Here is an 11437-nt window from a genome sequence, read left to right as displayed (position 1 = left end):
CATAATAAACCTCCTACTCATGTAGAGCTCTCTGACGTAGCTTCTCCACCATTCCTTTGCTTAATCTGACGTCTGTCTGGAGGCAAACACTCGTCCAAGTGTGTGCTACAGTAAATGTGCTAAAAAGCCAAAGTACTCCCTCGCCACTACAAAATAATTCTCCATTTGTTTAAAATCTTGTCACCACCTCTTTACCCTCCCTCTATCTTTGCTGCACTCAGTTTTCCAGGGTGGTGTCAACCTTTGCAGCACCACTCTGTTTCTGTGCGCCCCTTCCTCTGGGATAGGCTACAAAAAAGACAGGTGCATTCTGGTATATGAAGTCAACTCAGACCCTTAAAGAGGAACTATACAAGATTTTTTTACCTTAACTAAACAGTTTCAGAGTAATTGTGATGGTTAAATAAATGACTTGTAACTTGTTACGGGGAGAATGGAGGCTCTCTGCCTTCCAGCTCTCGTCTCAGCAGCACCACAACACAAACGTGCCCCGTGGTCCAGTAGGCTAATCTCTTGTTTACGATGGATAGGACTACACGTCGTAAAATCGTATAGATATATAACGTTATGTACCGCAATACTGATTGATTCTCGCTGGCGACGTTGAAAACATATGCACATGGCCAGGAGGAGGGTTAGCAAAACAGCGGAAAAGTGACCATACTTGCATAGTTCCCCTTTAATTCAAACTTTATTTGAATGTGTGCTCAATACAGTATATTGTAGCCTACCTCTGTGGTTTGGGCCCTGTTTAATTCATTTTGCTCACTTTTCTACTGTGACTTACATTCCTTAATTGTCTGCAGAGTGTTAATAATGTGGTATCACAGGGAAGTTGAAGTAAAAATGAAACTATGGTTAATGGTCTGTCTTTAGCCTGTTTAGTAATGTTGGGCAGTGTTTGGTGATGTGAAAGTTGCAGTTAGGACCACTTCTCATACACAGCCACAAAAACAGGAAGGCCCACATTTATTGTTAGTCATTTGACGCCCCCTCTGCCATTTAGCTTCAACAGAGAGCATGTAACTGATGTGCCAAATTGGCTTTGCTACACATGAACCTAATCTGTTGACAAGTTACATTTTTTGTGATAATAACATATAATTCAAGTGGCTAAAAGCTAACCTCCACAGCTAGCTCAGGGCTGTTTTCAACCACTAGCATGCTAATTTTCTATTCAGTGGATTTCACAGACAGTTGTATTTCCTAGTATTTCCTTGTGACCGACTGAGGTCACATTGCAGCATGTCTGTGCTTATTTTATACAGTGTATTGTTGGCAACAGACTTTCTTTCATGCTCTGTAGTACTGGGTTTTTTTCTGTCCTTTTTTTTGACAGACATCAAGAAGTGACTTTTCTTTTGATGGGCTGTGCTAAAGTTCAACTCGTGTTAACTCTGCATTGACAGTCTAGTTTTCAAGCGGAAATAATGAGAGGTGAAGTTAAATGTACACATTATAGAGTCTGATATCAACATTGTCTTATTCAGATGTGTGTTCTTGTGTTCATTTGACCAGTCGGCCTATAATGGCCGCAAAGGACAGAGTTCATCAACTAACCCCCTCTGTTCTGTCCCCAACTACACACATGTAACCCAATTATTTAAAGGGCACCAGGTCATATAACCTGACTCTGCCCTAAATTTGGCCCCAACTCACACTATAGAGGAGCAGTCTATGGTATGGCAGCATCTGGTCTTCAGCCCTTTTTCTGTCTCCCTGTCCCCCCGGGTGGGCTGCCATATAGTACTGGTCCGGGTACAATACACACATTCCCCCCCAAACCCACCCCCTACACACACACACACACACACAAAGTGACAATTTAGCAATGGCTCATTTAACCATGCCCTTATGTCCTGGCTGCGACCCTAAAGTAAGTAAATGGAGTTTTCATCATCCCAAATTCTCTCTGACAGAAAGACAGATACAGCACACACACACACACACACACACACACACACACACACACACACACACACACACACACACACACACACACACAGTTTACCTTTTATCGTCAAAAAAAAAACGTCCATCATACTCAGCATCTCATAAATGTCAGCTCATTTGTGCTTTGAGGCAGTGTGTGTGAAGTTTGTTCTACAGTAAATATAAACACCTTCATGCTTCTAACAACCACAAATAATGTGAATTTCCTTCCTCTCTGCAGCACAGTAGCGAATCGACAGTCACCCACACAGTTTGCAAAAATACCCTGATGCACATCCTTACTCACCATGATTCATTTTCACACCGTGTGGACAGAAAAAGTCACTGTGCTGCTGAAACAATGTCAAACACAATACAACTCTGCAGCACATACACAAATGCACAGCAGTAGCAGCACACACACACACACACACACACACACACACACACACACACACACAGGGTAGTGCCCCCTCCTCTTATTGCCAGCGGGCTAGTGGGAGATGTCAGTCAAAGGGGGAGGGGGTGTTGTGAGGACATGGCAAATGTGAGTGTGTGTGTGGTGGGGGTCTTTGTGAGCGAGCGAGGTAGGAGGAGAAGGGGAGAGGGGGAGAGGGAGGGGGGACATAGTGTTCTATTTCTCATAGACCAACAGCTGCTGTCTTTAGTGCAGAGAGAGAGAGCAAGAGAGAGCAAGAGAGAGAGAGAGAGAGAGAGAGAGGGAGGGCTGTGTGGCGTGAGGCAGTGCGTGTGCTCAGTGTTTAGGTGAATCCACAGCCCTCTGGCTCACAAGAATAAAGGATCCTCACGGAGGAAGAGAGAGAAAAGCAACACAGGGACTTTTTCCTCTTATTTTTTTTGCATCCTCTGCCTCTCAGTCGCTCACCAGCTCCCAGTGTCTGCATTTTATCTCCTTTTTTTTTGCCCTTTGTCCTTCCTCTTTTGTTCCCTCTGCATCCATCTCTGCTTCACCTCGGTCCAGAGAGAAGGAAAGGAAGAGCAGAGTCAGAGGCATCATCCTCCCCTCCTGCACGCCCAGCCGGTAAGCTGAGCCAACGCTCTTTTTCTCTTCTCTCTCGCTTTAATCGCTCCATCCGTTTAGCAGGAAGGAGAGTCCAGGGAGTCCCACCCTGCACCTAAAAGGAGAGGCTGTGAGCTGGAGACGGAGGCTGAGGAGGAGAGGATGGAGGATGGATGTGGGTTAGACTGTATGCATGGAGCCTGGTGGGTGACGGGTGATTTCGGCTGAGCCACGGTGCCGTCGCCCGTGGGTGGATGGAGTGGATGTGGAGGAGTAGCGTGGCTCAGGGTCTCGCCTGTGGGGAGGGAGCGTTGCATTTTTTGGTCAAACCACATCGAAACCCTTGTGGGGCTGGTCAACTGGGGCTGGTTTCTTTTTCACTGCAGTGTTTAGACAGAGCGGCACGGTCACTGCCACAGTCACAGTCACAGTCACACACACACACACACGTTCACACACACCTCAGCAAGGATCTATTCTTCCTCTGTGTATAGGCAGGAATCCACCAGGACTCAATGTCCACAAATGCTCATGTGTGTTTTAAAGTGTGTGTGTGTCTGTGTGTGTATTTTCACTGATGGATGACGGTTTGGTCACAGGACACAGGTGACCTAGAACCATCACAGCACATGCATCATATATCACATTGATGCATTGGAGTGTTCTGTGGACAATATGGATAAATTGCATGTCAAGCATCCCCCCTCGCCTCTTCTGCTCCATTAACGCACACATATTACATCAGGAATGGCTAGCAACAGTAGAAAAGGTGTTCAGTCACACAGTGAAGTAGGTGTTTGAGGTGTGTGTGTGTGCCAGTGCAAGCTGTCTCTGCAAACAGCCTGCTAAAAACAATAGCCCCAGATTACACCGCTGATCAGAAGGGGTGGGTGCATGCGACTAGAGTGGAAAACAGGGAGGAGGGAATGAGGGAAGGAGGGAGGGAGGAAAAAGCTGAATGGAGGGATGAATGAATGAGGTCCTAGGCTTTTCAGGAGTTCTTTCAAATGTGGAAAAAAAAAAGATGTGATGGAGGAGAGGGGGCTCCATGGGGTTGTTAGACTAAGAGAGAGAGCAGGAAGGGTGAAGCTGTACCTTCTGTGCTACCATGTGACTCTGCAGGTCTTCTTTGTGTGAGCACAGGGAGAGGGAATGAGAGAGGGATGCTGAGGATGGAGAGATGGACAAATGGAGAGGAAGAAAAAGAAAGTACGGCAAAGTACACTGTGTGCACGGGCAGGTGGGAGGGAGGGAGGGAGGGAGGGGGAAACGGACAGGAGAGGTGTATGTAATTGAAAGATCTGTTCCCTGTCTATCCCCCTGTAATCTACTGACTCTGGTTATAATCCATATGAGTAGATTAACTGATGATTTACTGCCATGTTGACTTTTGTGACACACACACGCAGTGGTTGTATGTCTCACACATAGCTATACATGGGCTATATACAGAAACAATGCAGAAACATACAGTATATACATGTGTATGAGTGTATTGTATTTACATTTGTCAATGCAGATAATGAAATGTGCATCATTTTCATCATAAATAATGATACAAAATAAATGTACTTTGTGTACATGTCCTCATACATAGGCTACTTATGTATTTCATCTGTAGAATTACATGTAATATTGTATCTTGCACATTTATCACAATGCCTGTAAGTACTGTATAGGCAGAGAGAGATAAATTCATTTGGATTCTTATTATAATACATCACTGTCATATCAAACATGTTTACACACAGTGAGTGATATATGGATTTTGAAACGCTCCTATACAGCTGCACACGATGTGGTCATGAATAAATATATGTAGATTATAACCCATTTACATGTATGAATAAACAGGAAGGTGCACTGACACAGCCAACATGTTTGTGCTCTAGTTCACGATTGTGTTAATCAATGTGTGTGTATGTTGTGTGTGTATGTTATCCGTGCATGTGTGCGTGTGTGTGTGTGTGGTAGGGGCTTTTTTCCGGTCTGAGATGGAATGGTGGCTGCTATGGTATTTACTCTGCTGTTGCTAGGACACTCCCTTTGAACATTTTAACCAAGCCTTTTCATTGGCCGGCTGTGATGATGCAAGATTCCCTCACCCCAAATCTTTCCTGCGCGCCCATAGAAACATGCCCGTCTGCATTTCCTCCTCGTTCCTTCTCTGACAGTCTTTGTCTCACACCCCCTCCTTCTCTCTCTCTCTCTTTCTGTCTGTCAGTACCTCTCCTCGTCCATCCTCTCTATTCATCTCTCCCGCTCCATCATTAACTCAAATGTTCATTAATTCATCCCTGATCTCAAGGATTGCGCTCTTTCCGAGCCGCTCCAATCAGCCTTTATCACCCTGGTACATTCTGTCACTTCGCTCTCCCTCCTCCAGTCAAAACGCTCACCGCAAAATGGTGTTGATAGCATGTGGCGGCGTCTTCCAGCGTTCTGTCCTGCTGTCTTGCAGAGGATTAGTGTGCTCTGTGTGTCTCACATTGTCCCATTTCCTCCGTCCATATGAGTTGCAGAATCTTATTAGGCTGCCCCTTAACATGTGTCAGGATTATCAAGTTTGACAAGGCAGAAGACAGGAGTGGGGGTTGGGTGTATTTTTCTTAATGCAACATCTACATCACCTTATGTACCCCAACATTTTCTCCTCAGCAACATGTACAGGCAAATAGGACTACGTGTCCATGTTATCACAGCAATTACCCCAAGTTCACAGCTACACTTCATTCCACATGATGACATGCATTTCACACTCAAGAAGTGTGTAACCTTATGGCTCCAGCATGTCAGTTATTACATGCTGAGGGACTGGGAATAGAAGATGGTGGTTTATAAAGATTGAAGTATGGGAAAAGGAGGAGCAGAGGGAGAGGGGGGGGAGGCAAAGATGGGTAATGCTGGTCTCGTTTGCTGCTTCTCTCACTATTTGTCACTTTGAGAGAGGCACTGTCAACACAACCCAGCAGGTGTAATGATGTGTAATGATCTCCTCAAGCCCTCACTGAACAAGACGTTGTTCAGGCTGCTGCATTACCTCTACTGACACTATGAACAAGGCAGATGAGTGACGCATATAGTGCGGCCAACTCCAAAGTGTCGTGGGTTCATTCCTGAATAGGGGTTTCGTCAAAACATTTTGAAGCTGAAGATGCTAATCCAACAACCTGAAAGAGCATTTTTCAGCCTGTGTGAAGAGCTAATTGCAAACTTGACCATGCCATACTTGGATGGTATATAAGCCCACAATATGCCTTCATTTTGAAGCTAGAGATAAGTGGATGGACAACCATGTTTCAGTCAATCCTTTGATGACTACAACATCGTCCATATGTTTGTGCATGTGGTCCGACTGGTTTTCTGCAGAAACACCCAGCAATCCCCGTTTTATCTCAACAATTCTAATCTTGTTGACTGGCCGACCCATCTGTCCAGCAGCAACATCTGCCATTCAAACATCTGTCACTTTAGCTTGCATGCTTGCTGTTGATGTTCTTTTTGTTTTCCTTTTGGAGATGAGAGGTTGGATCTAGTATTGTATGCGGGGCTTAATTCATTTAGGAATTTGAGATGTGATCCGTCTCTACCTGGTAATCTTAGGGTTTTAAATCCCCTATTGTGAGGAATTAGGGATTACTCCTTCGGAGCAGAGATGATCCTGTCAAAGGAACACTGGGGAAAGTAATGAATGGCACGGAGAAGTGAAGACAGGTCCAGATATATGATACACAGAGCTATATCTTAGAATATTCAGTATGTACAACTTGTACTGAAAGTGGTGCTGCTGCCTGTGCATGAATTCAGTGCCTGATATTTTGGGAAGTAAACATAACAGTTGTCTAATTATGAAACCCACGTCTGTCTTTAAATATAAAGCTCCAACTAGCAGTTTAGCACACAGACCGGATACTGGGTCTTACAGTATCTCTAAAGTTCACTAAAAGCTTTAAAAAGGAATCATGACGGAGGGAATGTACAAATGTATTTTACGTTGTAGACCTAAAAACATGAAATTCTATTGAGCTTGTGTTAACCACAGGCCGTTTGGTCATCTAACCAAAAACTTATTCAAAAAGACAGTATATTTAAACAAAGAGGAATACTGATCCCTTACAGCTGGCAATAAAACACTTGGTTTCAGAAAAAATACGAAGAAGAAAAAAAAGACATTGAAATCCTCTAATTCACTAATCCACTAGTTTTAAAAGAAATGAAATTTAAGGACACTTGGATTAATCTTGACTAACAAGTTTTGAAATGTGGGATTCTCTAATTTAATACATCTTTGAAGCAACGAGCTGAGTCAGTGAGAAAATAGATTTAGAAGATATTTTGATTTAATTCTCCATGACAAGGGAAGCCAAGATCAGATAACTCTTCGATCATATTACCTAACTCTCAATGTTAGATGGCACTTGTGGAAACCACTGAAAAGTCCCATTAAACTCTGTTATCGTCCTTGTTATGGGTGTCCTGCTGAAACACTTTGAAATGTGTGATATTACATCCAGTGAGACACAGAGACGGGCCTCAGCGAATCCTCTACGTCCTCTTCTAACCAGACATGACTCGACTTGTCTAACTCTCTCTTTCTAGAAGAGGATGAGGAATTTCTGAATGTAATTTGTGAATGTAATCATATTACCTATAGGATCTGCTCTCTGAGGACTTCAAACAGTGCCATGGCGTCTTGTCTTTCGATCAGATCAATCGCTCCCCACTAATATCAATAAATAGTCTGAATGCCCGCCGCTCTCTGTCCATATTTACGATCAATACACCCAGTTCAGTGGGAAGGTGAAACCAATTTAGACCAGTAGAAGGCTAAAGACAGCAGAGCAGGAGGAGAGGAGCGGAAACGAGACAGTATTACAATTAGTGTGTAATAAGTGAAGAGGCAAATTATCTACTTAGCGATGTTATCTCAATTGAAGCTGCAGCTCTCTTAATAAGTTCTGCTGGATAACATAACCAGGTGTTTGGTTACTGAGGCTCAAGGTAAACACACTCACAGTCACCTTTCCTGATAGAGATTAATGATAGAGTGATATTTTGTTAGGGAAGTATGTATGTGTGTCCGTGCTGCTGATTGTGTTCACACGGAAGCTAAACTGGAATGACCAGAGTAGCAGTCTGGACTATGGAGGATAATGGTTACCTACTCTTTCATTTGCAGAGTGTGCTATATTCTCTTTTTAAAAGTGATTCATCACTGTTATGTAATTTCTTTTGGGCTAGTTTGGTCTACAAAGGATCTACCAATTGGATTCTTGACAGGACACATTTCTCTGCAGCATTTGAAGGCACGTGGCTGATGGTCTTTAAATGCAGCCTTTGATGGATGAGACGAACCTCAAGTTTGACCTAAAGATTTTTTTTTTTTACATTTCCTCAACACATAGTTGACAAGGCTTGTTAGCAAGTCCGGCCAACTAACTTATAGCTACAGTGCTAATGGGTGAAGCAAGGTGGCAAAGTCGGTGTTTGCAGCTAAACAGGAAAAGTTAGCTTTTATCAGCCTCTGTGAAATTGAAGACTCACTCTTTCAAAAAAGTGAGGATAAAAGTTTCAGGTGGTAAATCAAGTAAGCCTATCATTTCATAAGTCGCGAAAACTTAGCAACAACCCTAGCAACAGTAACTAGGGAGGACGGGGGTTTAGTGAATGGGCAGTTCTCATCATGTCTTTGTATGTTACTGTCTGTTTGTGTGTGTGTGTGTGTGTGTGTGTGTGTGTGTGTGTGTGTGTGTGTGTGTGTGTGTGTGTGTGTGTGTGTGTGTGTGTGTCTGCTCTCATGTGTGTATGCCAGATCTGCCATAGGCACACTGGGATACTGGCAACCATGCTAGTGCTCAGTGTTTGATCAGGCTTGTGAGACCATACACTATCTTTCCCCCGTTCTCTATTCACACACACATATGCTCACTAATTAGCTCTGCTCGAGTCAGTGAGGAGTTATCTGCCTTATATATATAATTCTTTTTTCCATCAAACAACAAAGAAAGAGTAGAGTAGGCATGTAACTCAAAAATAAATCATTGGACAGAAATAAATCACAGTAATCACGATAACAGCCAAGATTTCAAACTTTTCACAGGAGGGATCCATCACCACTTCCCAAACGCACTCTCTTTTAGTTCATTCTTGTTGTGTTCGATCAATTAATTTTTTTTTGTCGGTGTCAGCTTGAGCCCATACCTTACATTGCAGCCAATTTCCTATAGCCTACTTGAGAGCTGCTGCTGCTATCCTTCCCCTCCCTGTGGGACAGATAATAGTGTAACACCGCATCTTCTGCTATGTGAGACACACTGCAGCACAGTGTGATGGAGCATTGCCTCAAGGACATGCGGCTCTTCCTGGTATGTAGAGGGTAGACGACTTTGACGCACAGTGCTGAATATAGATTCTAGGTCACGCTGGGGTCAGAGGTCAGCCCATTCATTCATTCTCTGTGGTCATGTGCTGTGGCTGAGGGATTGAGACAGATGCCATGTCCCAATTTTTACAGATTGTAATGGTATTCAGTATGTTCTACAAACCAAATACAATATTCTGTTTTTACTGTTGAATAAACAAAAATATTTATTTTAGAGCATGGAAATCTGACTCAGAACCCCCCCCCCCCCCCCCCCCCCTTTCAATCTGACTTCTGCTGATGAAGCTGTGATATTGGTTGCGGAGCAACTGAGGGGAACTTACAATAACTTGTGCAGGTGTATTGAACTTCTTCGTTACAGTAATGATGCCATTTCTGTCAATAATTCTCTGACATTGACACATACATTATGTTGCCATTCTTAATCCCTCCAAACAAGCACTCTGAATGGCTTGGTTTTTTATATTTTGGGGGGCTTTTTCGCCTTTAATGGACAGGACAGTTGAGAGAGAGACAGGAAATGGGAGGCAGAGAGGGGGGAATGGCACGCAGGATAGGGCCGCTCAACGCAGGATTCGAACCAGTGCCGCATGCAGTGAGAACTATAGCCTCAACACATGGGGCGGGTGCTCTACCAACTGAGCTAACCACCGCCTCAATGGCTTGGTTTTTTATAACCAGTAAAACAGCAGAACATCAGACACACTGTATTGGCTGAAAATACAGAAAAGTGGACCATGATTCAGTGGGCTGAAAAAAATGTGCCACACATGCACAGCTTGTTCGTGCTTCAGACACAATGCATTTCATACTCGTCTCTCTCATGTCTTGTTTTCTCTCTGTATCAATACTACCAGCTACTTTCCAATAGATGTGGTGAGAGGTTAAAAAACCTGGAGTATGGAGTTTAGAGGTACAGACATGAAGAGACTGAATGACAGAGGATGAGCTGTGAAACAAAGGATAAGCTCGGTTTAGAGAGGAGAACATTGGCTGATGTATATGCATTTAAAGACGTTGGCAGGGAAGCGCACAGAGAGAGAAAGATAGAGAGAGAGAGAGACAGGCGGACAATAAATGGACTGAAAGAGTGAAGGAGAGTTGAAGGATAGAGAAGACAGTGAGACGCCAGCGAGTGGAAGTCAAACTGCCTTTATGTACTGTTTTATGATAGTCCTTGTCTCTCTCTTTTACACACACGCACCACACACGCACACGCACAAACACCAACAGTGTTTCCGCAGGTATCCTTGTTAGGGAATTGTACTGACTTCCATTCATTGTGAACAGACAAACACAAACTCCCAACTCAATCCCACAATCCTAACCTCAACTCGGACCTCAGAACCTCAGAAACAATGTTTTGCCTCATTACAGCTGCCCTGTTGTCCCAGTGCAGAATACTGTTCTCTTAAAAAGGTAAAAAAAAAAAAAAAAAAATCTGTATGTTTAGTTTGGTTAATCTAAGTCAAAACAACTCAGTGTAAATCTGATTCACTCAGTTCAATGTTGCACACGATATAATTCAAGCTCGATCAACATCATTTCAACTCAGTTTTATTTTCATCTCTTTGAAATGAATTTGTACACTTGGACAAATGCACACACAGACACACACATGCACACACACACACACACACACACACACACACACAAGTCCCGAAGCATAAAAATCAGAGTGTAAGCACTCTATGTGGGACAAAGAGCGACTGTGTGTACAGGGCCAGGCGTACTGTATATCGCTTCATCCTTTGTTTACAGACAGCAGGGGGTCAGGGAAGGACAGGGAAAGTGGGGTTGCAAAAATATCTACACATAATACATCACAATGCCCCTGTAAGTACATGTAGAGCCCATAGTGCTCCCTTTGATGGTAGCTAATTGGCATCGCACATCACAAATAAAGATAACAAGAGCTCGCTTTACAGCCATCCATCCTCTGACAGCTGAAGCACAAAGAGGAAATTGCTCTTACAGCTGAAATCCAAGGCTTTAATTTCTCCAACTCTGCTTTTCCAAGGTTCAAAACGCCCCAGAGCCAAACTGTGGTCTTCAAATATTAATGGCTATATTAAATAAAAAGGCATATATTAATCTCTGCA

The 11437-nt window shown here is 43.5% G+C and overlaps 1 protein-coding gene across 3 annotated transcripts in view; it reads left to right on the top strand.

The window, feature by feature from the left end:
- The first annotated feature begins 2440 nt into the window (after positions 1–2440).
- The window catches only part of fam49al (family with sequence similarity 49 member A, like), a 30676-nt gene continuing 21679 nt past the window's right edge, over positions 2441–11437 (top strand). Inside the window, exon 1 of one of the 3 annotated variants that reach the window (XM_085791917.1) lies at positions 2441–2974. The gene's annotated coding sequence lies outside the window, so the exon portion shown is untranslated. The remainder of the gene's footprint in view (positions 2975–11437) is intronic. The other 2 variants (XM_085791913.1, XM_085791914.1) reach the window with 2 other exon arrangements.

This window comes from Trachurus japonicus, chromosome 11 (assembly GCF_045865225.1).
Source record: "Trachurus japonicus isolate A0001 chromosome 11, Traja_1.0".
Lineage (NCBI taxonomy): Eukaryota > Metazoa > Chordata > Actinopteri > Carangiformes > Carangidae > Trachurus > Trachurus japonicus.
This window is presented reverse-complemented; position numbering and strand designations above follow the sequence as displayed.